Below are 13,879 nucleotides of genomic sequence, written 5' to 3'. Positions count from 1 at the left end.
GCAGGTAATGTTGTGGGGTACGGGTGGTGCCTGAATTGGATATTAAATCCTAATCTCTTCATTAAAAAGGGAGGCAAATATTTTTGACAAGACAGAATCTGAATGAGAGAGGGCTGTTGATGGTGAAATGAAAGAACTGTGGTGAATGTGTAGTGAGTGAGGTCTATACTGTTCAACTGTGCCAATGATTTTGGCAAAGTTCACAGCAAAGCACTGCAGAAACTTAGTTACTGGACAGTGGTAGCTAAAGTTCTGTCAAAATTCACTCACTTTTGTGATACTTATATTAGTTACCAGGCAGAAAGTTAAGGATAAATATACGTCAGGAATTGAAGGGAATAAGCTTTTCAGAAACATCGTAATTAAGTACAGACTTGATGCTTTTAATTTTAGAATGTTTATGTAAATCTGTACATGTTAATGGACAGAAATGCATGTCTAAATACCCTGAAGTTTGCCCTGGAGTGATGTAGTAATTACTTAGTTATGAGTTGTGCATGTTAATTTTTGCAGATAATTTATCTGGTTTATCTGACTTTTAAAGTAATGATATTTTCCTTCCTTTTTATTTTTTTTTTTTTTTTTTTTTTTTTTTAATGCTGCTATTTCCACAACAAAGCATAAATAGCATATTTAACAGTTCATTCCTATAATTATGAGCGAAGGGGGGAAGCATAGGCAAGAGTAGACAACAAGAAGAGCTGAAGGTGAGGTAGCTCCTCAGTCTGTGAGGAGGAGATAATGGACAATAACACAAAGCCAGCACAGAGATGCGGACAGAGTGGCAAGCAGAAAGGATACTTTTATCAGTATTGTTTCAAATCAGCTGTAACAGTAAGTATTAACAAAGGAAAAGAAGCAATCACAGTAGCAAACCCTAACTGAATTTTGAAATACGTTTTAATAATGTGCAGTACAGAAACTCTACCTTTATGTAAGCAATTTGGGGATGCTCTGGATGTATCCTGCTTGCCTGCTTGAAGAGAAATACACACCCAATGACAAATGTTGGTTTATTTTGCAATTGAAAGTGCATGCTTATGAATTTGCAAATAAGACCTAGCAAAGGGACTTTCAGTGTTGTAAGTATTTTAGTTAGGGGGGCCTAGACAAGGCATTAAACCCTTCCATTGTATTTGAGCATCTGTTTTGTCTGAAAAGTAATCGAAGATACAGATTATATGAGCCTTCAATACTCATTGTTATTTACATCTGAAAGATTCAGCTGGTTTGCTTTGTGATTGCTTTTCTAAAGGAAATGGTGCACTGTAATCAATTTACTGTGTGTAGTTTTAAATGTCAGGGACATTTTTTGTTACCTAACTGGCAGACTCATGGAGCAAGGAAGGGATCATGCAGACTTTTTGAAGGATATTTTAAGGATTAACTTCTAAGAGATTTCAGGTTCAGCATATCTAAGCACAGTATATGCTTTATTATTGTTTTCTTTTTTTAATTTAAAGTCAAGTGGCATTTCAGGCAACAGATAAGATCCACTAATTGAGGTACACTTTTGGAAGTTTTATTTCATCTCATCACTATTTTATTATCGATTCCTTTAAATGTGGCAAGCATACAAACTATTGGCTGCAGTCACTTTTGAGTTCTGACATTGTGTTTGGAAGTTCCTGGAAAATGGAAAATATGGGGGTTTTATTAGCAAAATACGTATGTGAATGTATAACTCAATTTAAATGCCATAATCATAAAAAAAATTTAAAAAGCAAACTGCTCTATGCATTAATTTGAAAAAAGGAACTTTTAAAATGGAACTCCATGTAGCTTTTGTAGATACTTAGGCCTCTCTTCACTGTTGGTTGAGTTTATTTAAAGAGCTTTTCTAGTCACCTTTGAACTCAAATGATTTCTCCAGATGTACAGAAGTGAACAATGTAAAAATCTTGCTGCTTCAGCAGAACAGGATCCAGCTGGCAGGGAACTGGATCTGCAAGTCATTGGTTACAGCTGTGTTTCGATTTATGTGATGGTTGAAAAAATAAATTACTGGATTAAATGGCTAGAAAGAGGACTCTTTGTTTAGCCCTTGTGTGGGGACTGAAAGTGTTTATGGTGCTGTTTTCTACAGAGCCTTTGCAAAGTAAGCTGGACAAATAGACTTATTCAAAACTTCTCTGAAATGTTGCACATTAAGCTTTATTTCTATACAGAAGAAACTGTATGTTTTTGTGTAACACTGTCAACCAGCAACTGTTTTTAAGGTCTCTTGGCCTTTGAGATTGGTGGTAGCATTTTAGCAATGCCTTTTAGGCATTGCAGTTTATCACTGGAAGGCATTTCCCTGTAGTTAAAGGTTTTAAAATGCGTTTCTTGGCACGCACACAAATACATGTAGGGACTCTGTCAAACTCATAACTTTTTAATGGGTTTAGTATTTCAGCTTTGTATACCACTTACCTTTTGCTCTACATAATAGTGCTGATGTAATTGTAAATTGGGTGCACAATAATTTACAGAGCAGGCACAATGGAATCAGAGAGTAATGCCAAATGTTTGCATTATCGTATATAATTTTTTTAAGTTCTAATGATGTAGGTGAATAATTTCTTCATAACAGTGATTATGTCTTATTACCTGATATTGAATCTGCAAAGGTTTACATGCTTAATTTTACTGAACAGCTCCACTGTCTTTGCTAGGGCTGCATGATGCATAGAGGTTATCATAGCTTTGTAAGCCATTTGGCTAAGTAATGTGTTAATTTATTTTTTTTTCTAATTCATTACAAGAGTATGGTCATGTGAAATTCCATAAACTGCCTATTCTACTGAAGCTGCCTCTATTTTCTTTTTCTTTCAGCTTGGGCTAAAGGAGTTGAGACATAACTTCTTGCGGTGAAGTCCCAACTCCCCTGAAATCACTGGGCCTTTTGCCTCTGACTTCTCTTAGAGTACCATTTCACAACTATATTTTAATGCTTTTATGTATAGCAAATATCATAAGACCCACAAATGATGTCTCTTAAGTAGTGCAACTGCTTGTGAAGTGATAGGCTACCAAATGGGAACAAAAGATTTATTATTATACCACCAGTAGTTTTAAAGGCTTCTTGCAGATGCCACAGAAAGATAAATAATAGCATATAATTTTCAGTCAGAACAGACAGTGAGCATATAGTGCTTTTTTTTTTTTTTTTTTTTTTTTTTAAAGCTTGAGCAGGCTTTCAGCATAATAGTTTGCAAAGCCAGGAGCTTTTCAGCACTTATATCTGTTTATTCAGCAATATTTCCTAGCAATTATTTAAGGCTGACCATTTAGTTTCATTTTACAGTCATAAAGCAGTCAGTAGCTGTAGCCAGGTATCAGTTACATTGCATTTATCAAAATATTTCTAAAACAGTATATAAACATGGAAAATTATGGTAGTGATTCAATCATAGCTGTTGTCCTATCAAGATCTGTTTACTTTTCTAAAAACAGTTTGCATAAATCATTCTCAAAGGATCACCTTCATAAAATCCTACAAAATGCTGACCAAGGAGAGCTAAATACCAGAATGGGAGTTCTTTTCCAAGGCAAAAATTAAATCAAACAAGTTGGCCAAGTTCCATCATAAGCCACTCTCAGAAATACCAGAGAGAGGCTTGAAATATATTAAACAGAATATTTCTCGTCCCCTCTTTTTTATTGTTGTCCCTGAGCAGCATTATTACATTAAGACCCATGTGACAGAAAGTCATGGTGATGCAGAATAAATAACCATAATGTATCAAAAGCAGACAAAGGTGTGATTGATCTGTCTGGAATTGGCAGACTCTTTCGCTGTGTCAGGCTGTTTCTTTGATCAATGAAGGTGTAGCCTCTGACCCTTAAAAAAAAATCAATGAGATTGATTGAAAGGAGGGAGAGAACTATGAGAATGCAGGATAGCTTTAACCTTCACTGTCTAGAAAATTTAAAATATTCTGGCTTTGCAGGCATTGAACCTGCTATTTTGTATTTGTTTATTTTTTCTCCAGCCTATTTTGAAACCTCTTAAAGCAAGGCTATAGAAATGGTGTGTCTGAATGTATCTCACAAATGTTTATCTTAAAATCACATCGTTCAGGAAATAGTTGGATGGTTTTTTTTATTTTCTATATCAGAATTCCCTCTGTTACTGTTTGCAGTATGCACAGAATGCTTTTAATTTCCTTTTATTAACTCTGGTTCTTATCTGAGATAAGTATATTCAAGAATCAGTGCTCTGACGAATAGGTCAGATCATTTCAGAGATATCATACATGTGCATAAAGTTACCTGAATTCCCATATATGCAGGATCCAGCAAACTGATGATTGCAACAATAGAGTGAAAACAGCATGGATGGGTGCCTTCCAGGAATAAACAACATATTTTGGCTATGTTGTTCCACGTAATCTTGTGTATATATTGATTTTATATGTATTTATGTACATGTATACCTAATTAGTAAGGAAAGAATAACATTGTCATACTGGAAAATTTATGAAGGGGGTTTTTTGAAATAGTGTTTGGCACTTTACATCTTTCTTATTGAATGGGCTACAAATTCAAACTTGACTGTTTAGTCAAAAACAGCTTCATGAACAGTTGGAATTTCGTTTTAGTCCCAGGTCCTTTCTTTGCATTGAGTTGGTACTGTATGAAACAGTAACACAAAGATTAGGGAAGTAAATATAGAAAGTGTTCATGAATAGAAAAGTTAATTCATTGATTACTATATGCTTTGGAAGCTTGAGAAACCTAGACAAAAAAAAATCATAGTGGTTAGTTTTCACAAATAATTACTTTTTTAGTTGAAAGTGTCAATGAAATCAGGGTCTATGGAACAGTGTTTGTATTTCTTTGAAAGTTCAAAGAAATTCAGACTGCAATAATTTCTGCTGTCCAAAGTCTAATTTAATAAAGGGCAGGTAAATTGACAAGTAAGCAAAGATTTGATATTTCTCGAGTAAGATGGACCTTTTGTAGTGACAGAAGAATATTGCCAGTTTTCTGTATTTTTATTGATGTTATTTCCTTTCTGTAATAGACTGTGTAGGCTGTATATATTTTGAATACTTCAAAATTGGGCAGGAATTTCAGCTGAATTACAAAAGGCACTGTTATTTAAAAATAAGACAAAGACTGAGTGTAACATTTCTAAACAAGAAATTAAGAGGGTAGCTTTTTGCGACAGATCTGGGACTAGATAGCTGTGGGATTTTTATGAACTCTTTATTCCCTTACTGTTCATCAGTGAGATGAAGAGTTATCGCGGACAATCATACAAAAACATGGTATATGATTAAATGCATTGGTCATTCTGACAGTCTCCTTCTCCTAAGTCATTTAAATGCTACATTAAAGGAAGCTAAACCTTTTATTTTAATGGATATCTCTTTCATATGCACTGTGATGAAGAATCATTTGCTCCTAGAAAGAGGGATGAGAGTGTTATGTCCCAGTTGGAGCACACTGAAAATATGGAGAACTGCAAAATTAGAACAACATTTAATATTAGTGCATTTCTCCATTTGTATTAGGTATGTTCTGGTGTTGCTCCAGTAGTATCTAGTTCTTTTCATAGCATTCTATTATTATTATTATTATTATTATTAGTAGTAGTAGTAGTAGTAGTATTACTATTACTATTATTATTTATTGCAGAGAATCCTTATATTTCACACAAAATTTGTATTAATATTGCAAATGACCTTATTCTTGCTGTCTTAGAAACAAAAGGCTCATCCTGTATTAAAATGGTGTTTGATATCTGACATCCACATCCAGCCTCACCACTCATCCCTCTCTGTCCATTAGTAGTAACCCAGGAAAAACCCTTGCTTGTTTATTTATTTATTTATAATTTTGGGTGGTTCCAACAATGGCTGCTACTCTCAATCTGTTCCTCATGTACACAGACTGCATCATTCCAGTGTGGATGTGAATGCTGTCCCCTTGTGGATGATGCTCAGGCTTAAATGCTGCCTGTGAAAAGGAGCAGTACCCTTCATCCAGTTTAAGGTGGTGTCTGGTGTATTGCATTCATTTAGCATTACTAAAGGACACAATTAAGGTTCTTTTTGTAGCTCAACCCACTGTCAGCTAAATCTTTCCCAGAAAAAAATGCAAAGCAGAGGTAATTTTTTTCCATCTGTGAGGGATCACTTACTGCAACAATGTCGCTCCTGGCTGAGGTATAAGCCCATTTAAAAGCGCTTATACTAGGAGCTGAATAATTTTCTAGAACAATTTTTTACATTTCTGCTAATGAAAACAGCTGGGTCATTAAATCCAGCAATCGATCTCCAATTATAACCTGTCCTGGACAGCACGGCGCCCTGTCCCAGCAGGTGCCCTCCCTGCAGACAGACCTCCGGCCTTTGCCTCTGCAGTGAAACACCTATTTGCTGCTGCTGTCCCATACCCACTCTTCACACTTCTATAAGCACAAATTTCTCCCCAAAATGTCATTGCCGTGACACGGGGTCTAAATCTGCTATTTGACATTCACAGGACTGCAGGAAGTCAGGCTGCGTGTTTGGTCTCTCCAGTTGAAAAGCAGATCTATGGTTAAAAAAGGTGTGGTTCTGCTTGGAAACATAGGCAGTGTGTAGAGACGGTGATGTAACTCTAAATGGAATGGGGGTTCGTTTCACTGTTATTATTTGAGTGAAATAAATCAAACTTAAAAGACAAAAATTATGGATACCTGCTACCTCGATTCCTTCTTTCTTGCTGAGAAACTGAGGGAATGATATTTGGAAAAATATTTGGGTTATTTGGATATTTGGAAGGGAACATTTTTTATGAAAAGCATTTCCATCTTTACAGGACATGTCCAGGAATAAAAAAAAAAGTTACACGAATGGCCTTTAATTTTCATACAGTGCATAATAATTGCAGGGAAGATTTTAAAGAGGCTCCGCTTTTACTCAAACCCGATGGCTCCTTACTTCTTGCATTGCAGGAGAATTTAGTGTACTGCAGATACACAATGTAAATGATGGGGCAATTCCGTGAAATTCAGACATGCATACAAATACATCTTTCCACATTTTTCACACTTGCCCTCAAACTGAAAAATGGGTTTTGCTGCTGGTTGATTAGCCAGAAATTAGTTGCTCCTAACTAGGTTTAGGGGAGAAGAGTTCTATAATATTAGATTAGTGAAATGAGCGAACAGCTTCAGTTTAATTCAACTAGTCTTCTACTTTTAATCTCCAAGGAGACAGCTGAGTTGAATGTTAATTAAACAGCAGTCTTTGATCCACCCAGCCACTCCCGGAGGCGTAATAATAATATATAAGCGCACACGCAGCTAATATATAATAGGTACATTTAAAGGAGTGCATCTCACCCTGCCATACTCACATTTAAAATGTTTCTCGCTGGCCCATTCATATACTATTTAAACAGGGAAAGGAAAAAAGAGGGGAAAATGCGAAGTTAAACTTTGATGGTCTGAAAGGTAGGGCAAGAGAGTAAGCGTGGGTTGCTGTTTTCAGGAAGTATAAGGGTTAATGATTAGAAGAGTGGAATCAGGAAAGACCTTAAGCCCAGATCTATGACAGTGGTAATTGAGCTGATTGATTACGACATTTCGTTTCAGACGACTATTGATTTAATCTAGTCTGCAGTCCCATTGGCCCCAGCGGTGCTCCCGAGTGAGGCTCAGCACTTGAACCTGGGTACTCTTCCCTACTCACCGTCTGGATATAAATTTCCAGAATCTGCAGCCATTTATAATTTTCACTCATCTTTATGCTTTTGTTCAAAAGCTTCTAATTTCAGGAGGTTAATGTTTTTAACCACTGAGGGGGCAGACACAGAGAAAATGAGATGGCACAGACTGAAAAGGGTGTGTTTTAAAAAGAAAAAAAGAAAAGAAAAAAAAAAAAAGCAAGACAGAGAGCTGGGGCTATGTGGCTAGTATTTGCATCTGTTGTTTCTGATTCGCAGAGCTAGCAAAGGCTGCTTTTGGAGGCAGTCCACAAAGCAGGGCTATCAGTAGGCAGTTTGCTGTACGCGCACGTTCAATTATTAAAATAGTAGACGTTTTTTTTCTGTCTGATAGCCATAGCGAGGTCATGACATTAATTTATCCAGGGTATTGTGGGTAACTATACAGAAAAAAAGCATAAAGGGCACAGATGCTGGAGCAGCAAAAAATGGATGGGTCTGAGCAAAAGGAGATTAAGAGGCGATGACCAATCTAATGTACGTATAGCAGTAAGAAGCCGGCATCCGTCACAGGCTATTGATAGCAATAAGTATTTTAAGCCATGCTGTGCATGTGTTAATTTTTTATATACCTCAGTAAATGCTAAGATGAATGCTGTAATCCTGTAGTTTTTCAGTTTCCCAAATCTGATTTCGGTCTTGTTTTTGTTGTCTCATGCCTGGCGTTCTCTGCTGTCTCTCTCTCTTTCTCTCTTTCTGTGGGTGTGTGTCTGTCTCCGTCTCTCCCTTTCTCTGAGATTACAAACTTAACTGTTTCCTAATTGTATACTTTCCTCCATCCTTTCCCTAAGAAAATAATTACCATCACGACGACCGGTCTTAAGCGTGTTACAAACCAGGTTTAGGGCGTGTACCCCGGTGTTTTGGCTCTCTTTTATTTTCTTTACTTTCGGGCTGAGCAGCGTTTTCTTTTGGACTTTCTCCTGTGAGTGGGATGCCCTTCATGTTTGCTGCCACCATAAGACTGCCAAACAGCTACCTGAGCCGGGACTGCGGTGTAGCACTGCATCCTGGGACCTGCCTGTCCGGCTACACCGAGAGCTTCTACGGCACCAGGCAGCTTTGAGAATTGGCTGGCGAATTGCATATCACCTGTTCGCCACCCCCCACTCCCCCCCACACACCCCCGGTAAATAATTTTTATACCACGAATCACAGTGGTGTGGTATTGTCTGGAAAAATTATTCCCAAATACTCTTGGAGTAAAAAGGGAAAAGCTGAAAAGATTGTCACCATCGTAAGTCACTAAAGTCCCTTGCCTTAACAACAAAGGAACAAGGTAAAAATGCACACAATGATTATGCTCGGTGAATTTTCATAGCCTGTCAGAGAACTTGTGCCTGTGTTTCAGTTAACAGCCTTTGTGCTTTGTTTTGTGTTGTGTATTTTATGTACGTGTCCTGAGTTTCTCTGTGTGTATTCGATGTACGTGTATGTGTGCAGACTGCTCTCCCAACACAGAGCAAATACCATACAGTTAAATACACAAGTGTAGCTCAAACATGCATTTTCAGTACTCGGTGTGGTGGTGTGGGTGTATTGTCATTGTTCTCTTGCAGTGCTCCCTCTGATGTAAGCAGCTTTTTTTTTTTTTTTTTTTTTTTTTTAATTAAGAAGTCTAAAATAAATTTTTAAAAAGGAAAGAAAGAAAGAAAAAAAACATTACTTAGCCTGTTTTAATACTAATTGAAGTCCAGAAACTCACCATTTCAGCACAGTGAATGGTGATTCAGACCCTGGCAGTATTTTGGCTATGAGACAATTCCTACTTAAAAAGAGCACAATGAGTGGGAATAAAAAAAGAAGAGAAAAGAAAAAAAAAAAAAAAAAAAAAAAAAAGAAGAAAAAAGATAGCATTAATTTTGAGTAAGATTAATATTAGCCTTTTAATGTTCATTATTTTCTGAAGAAATGAATCCTTGTCGCTTTTGAGAGCTAGTGTGTCCTTCCCACTGGTATTTATTCGAGCAAAGGAAAAAATGAAGAAGGCGTAGAATAAACTCCGAAGACTGTTCAAGAATTACTGGCATTATTTCTCTCTACATCACGTGTGAGCCTGGGTTTGCCTGCTATTCCTGAGGCAGAGGATCGAGGATGAAAGTCTGTGTGTCAGAGCCTGTTTTCACAACTGCATTTGGAGATCTGTCTTATTGATTAGGAAAAAAAGGGGGTGGGAATAGGAGTGTGAGGTGAGGGGAGGACCGACTGACTACTGGCTTATTGCAGCTCAAGACATTTTCTTCCGGAAAGATGTCAAACAACTGAGACACAGCAACAGAGGAAGTAGAAAGGTGGAAAAATAAGAAGAGGGATCCTTTGGAAGAAATGAAGGCATTCCTTATGAGAGCCTTGAGGCTTTTTTTTTTTTTTTTCCTTTTTTTTTTTTTTTTCTTCTAACATCTGACCCACAAGGGCTAGAGTGACAGCGTCATGCAAATGCTGCAGTCCAGCAGGTCTGAGAGAGAGGGTGGATGCTAGAGAGTGAGTTAATGTTAATGATGAGTGCAGTGAAAATACCAGCAGCCGATACCACCCCCTCCACACACAACTGCTCTGAGTCAGCATCCGCTGCTTTGCCTTTCCTTTTTGTGCGTGCGTGTGTGTGTGTGCGTGCGCATGTGTATGTGTGTGTGTGTGCGTGTGTGCTAGGGGCTGTGTGTGTGCATGGAAGGTAAAGACAGTCAGTCAGTGAGAAGCAAAGGTACGTTTGAGAGCAACTAAAATCTGACTGATTTCCATCTTCAGAGCATCAGCTGTATTCCCTAAAGAGGATGGGTCTATGCGATGGGGGTGGTATAATTATGTTAATGTCATATTTATAGAGGGGAGAGATTTTTCATTCTAATTATTGATTTGAAAGCTGTGGTCAAAATTGTTTGTTAAATCATGATCAGCTCTTAAAGAAAAAAAAAAAAAAAGAAATTGAATGAAATCTAGGGACTGCTATACATATATATATATATAACTCATATATATATTTTGTTTCGTTTAACTATTTTGTGTCTGAGGCATAACTGATTGAATGGTGCACAGTGACAAAGAAGCGGCTCTTATATAATGTTACATTATATCATCAGCTGTAATAATATTTTGAATATTCCAAAATGTTCTGAAATCTGAAGTATCATTCTGGAGGGGAGGGTGAAGGGCAGGGGTGGGGGTGGGGGCACTGGCAAATCTTTTCTTCAGCGGAGCTCTCTGTACAGCTTTCTTGTAAATGGATGATTCACCTGTTCGACCAGCAGAGATTCTAATTCTTCCCCCCCTCTTTTCTTTTTTTCCTTTTTAAAGCTGAACGGCTTCCCGAAGAGCACTGAGTTTTCTATGACAGATTCTACTCCAGTGGCTAGGACCTTTATGGCTGCTGTTTCTTTTGCTCTGGGCTCTAATGGAAGACGAAAAAAAAAAAAAAAAAAAAAAAAAAAGCCACGGTGGATCCCATCCCATCCCTAAAGTAGAAATTTTCTTTTTCATTCTGCAAACAAGGCTTAAGATCGGAGGAGAAAGAATTGAGGAAGTAATTTGGGATTGTGGTCATGCCATTAAAGTGTCCGGCTTCAGAACAAAATTATTCAGGAAATCCGAGCATTTCTTCTTACTGCATCGACAGTATTTGAAAGTTATGTGTGCTTTGAGTAATCTGGTTCAAGTGACAACAATCTCTGCATGTCAATGTTTTCTACAGCTTACGAAGTGAAAGCTAGTTTTGCCATTGGAAAGGAAGAAGCTTTTGCTAGCTGTCTGTAGAAGGATTAAATGTTGAACGTGGGGAAGAGGCAAAAAGTGAAACACGCCCAAAGGTTCTCCTTGCATCGTGAATGGGTTTAAAGTACTCTCTAACCCAGGGCCCACCTGAACAGTAGGACTAAAAGTACAATGAGGAAATATTTCAATTAGGAACCCCTTAACAAGCATTTAATCCTTCTTTCAGGCATTCAGGGAAATAGAATAAAATAGTTACTGTACAAATCTGCTGGCAGCAGATTTTAACCCATTTATCTCTTCCCTCTGATGCATTGTAGTATGGCTACTTGCAAGATGAGGCAGTGAAGATTTTTTTTCCTGTGTTCTTTGTTTTTTCTTTTCAGAAGTTATGGACTATAAGTCTGTTCAGTCAGCTGATACATTGTTTGAATGCATGTATGTGTCTTGCCTGCTTATTTGATCTTTTCTGCCCCCTACTTGAAACTGTGGTTTGTTTGGGGGGGAGAAGGGGTGGTTGATTATGGGGGGGATGCTGGGTTTTTTGGGTTTGTTTGGGTTTTGGGTTCTTTTTGTTAACAATAGCAGTTAAAGTTTCACTGACAGCAATAATGACTACTAAGCAATTCAGTTTATTGGAAGATGAATTCTACTGGATCATATCGGACTTTTCCTAGTCCCTGAGACCCTAACTTGTGAGGTTTTTTAGCAACAATCACAAGTCAGGCTCTTGGGACCTAGGCGGAGGGGAACCAGCAGCTTTGGACTGTGATTGTTTCTCTGCAGAATTTAGAGAACCAAAGGAGCTTTCCTTGTCTGAAAGGGAAAAAGGGAAAATATACCTATATCAAATGTTAAGCAGCAGAACTGTTAAGAAAAGAAAAGAAAAGAAAAGAAAAGAAAAGAAAAGAAAAGAAAAGAAAAGAAAAGAAAAGAAAAGAAAAGACAAGAAAAAGAAAGCAAACCAAAATAACAAAACATCAAGCTGTTACTCATTGTGCAACATTAGGATGTTAAATATTTGTATGTTTAGAAAACTGGACTAAATGCCATGTAATATTTAGAATAAAAAGTTAAACTGAATGCCAGTTTGCACTTCAAAAACCAAACAAAAAAATCAACCAGAAACCAAACTCAAAACAGAATCTCAAATACACAAAAGGTTTTTGACAATAATATAATAAGTATTATAGAAAATTCTGATAGATAATTACCACAAAGTATATTTTCAGCTGTATTGTTACAGCATTAATTAACTTTTAAAGCATAAAGCAGAAACACTGATGTTTGAGGCCTAGAAAACATTCATTTTATTGTTTGAATGATGATTGCAGTTTACAGGAAACTGTTGCTTAGCTTTTCCTTTAACATGAGACAAAGATTATTTTGTAGCCAGCCAGCTCCCATCATTTTTCTTTGTCTAAGTGAGAACACAATACGGCATTTAAAATATAGTCTCATTTAATTTACGTTTTAGTCTGATAGAATATCGGTATAAAAATCATACTACAGCATTAAAATCACTTTGCACACAGAATCACATTGCTTATACCTGTTCAATTTAAACTGAGCCAGCAATACGCTAAGCACCAGACCCAACTCCCAGCCTCTCCATCACTTATTTTTCATTTTTCCCCCATTGTCAAAAAACAGTGATCTCAAGGTTGTCCCTCATGTGTTAAGTACTTCACTGACTTTGCATGAGAAAATTCAGAAGCATACAAGTTACTCTGCACTGTTCATTAGCCTTGAAATTCTGATATACAGCACATAATTTTATTTTTTATTATTTTATATATGGGTTAATGCTGTATATCTTTTTCACTTTTTCCTGTGTCTAACCCAAGATGCTGCAGGACCTTGACCCATCAAACTTCTCTGAGACAAAGGCTTCAGACAGATCAGGCATCTAAAGTGTTTGTTCATTTCAGAAGTGGTGTTTTGGCTGCAGTATATTTTTTCCACTTGTGTGGGAGGAATTCTGTTTTATTGTAAGCATCAAAACTATTGTTAAAATAAATTGTTCTTATCTCTTAGTATGATACTTTTTTTGTCTTGTTTTCTTAAGAGACAGAAACTATGCACTGCAGTGCATAGTTTTCAAGTTGCTCAAGATATAATTTGTCTTTAAATAGTCATAAAAATATTGCCTTAGCAATTATAATGATGATACATTTCCTGTAAATATGCATTTCTTTTCTTCCTAAACTGTCAATCCCACATGCTACCAGCACTCCAAAGAGTTACTTGCAAACATTCAGACACAGAGGTAAAGTTTTAACACAGTGTATTATTCAACATAGGCTTCTATTTAGTCAGTATTGGAAAAGTAGATCTGAAAAAGAGGAAGGTACCCAGTAAGGTGCTACACTCATAAAGCATTTTGGTGGCAACTGACAGGTGCTATGTACAAAGCTTTCAGATACTGATCAGGTGAACAGGTTGTGTGCTCTTTCAAGCTATATAATGAGAT

At 37.0% G+C, this 13,879-nt stretch overlaps 1 protein-coding gene across 11 annotated transcripts in view; it reads left to right on the top strand.

The window, feature by feature from the left end:
* The window catches only part of LOC139801345 (uncharacterized), a 250,803-nt gene that overhangs the window by 220,479 nt on the left and 16,445 nt on the right, over positions 1-13,879 (top strand). For 7 of the 11 annotated variants that reach the window (XR_011728173.1, XR_011728172.1, XR_011728175.1 and 4 more), the window contains one exon: positions 10,996-13,442. The exons of 3 other annotated variants lie outside the window; for them this stretch is intronic. The gene's annotated coding sequence lies outside the window, so the exon portion shown is untranslated. Of the gene's footprint in view, positions 1-2,817; positions 3,743-10,995; positions 13,443-13,879 lie in introns of those variants that run through there. One more of the 11 variants, XM_071755398.1, reaches the window with a different exon arrangement.

Source organism: Heliangelus exortis, chromosome 1, assembly GCF_036169615.1.
Source record: "Heliangelus exortis chromosome 1, bHelExo1.hap1, whole genome shotgun sequence".
In the NCBI taxonomy this organism is placed as follows: domain Eukaryota; kingdom Metazoa; phylum Chordata; class Aves; order Apodiformes; family Trochilidae; genus Heliangelus; species Heliangelus exortis.
The sequence above is the reverse complement of the archived record's forward strand: the minus strand, read 5'-3'. Positions and strand labels throughout refer to the sequence as shown.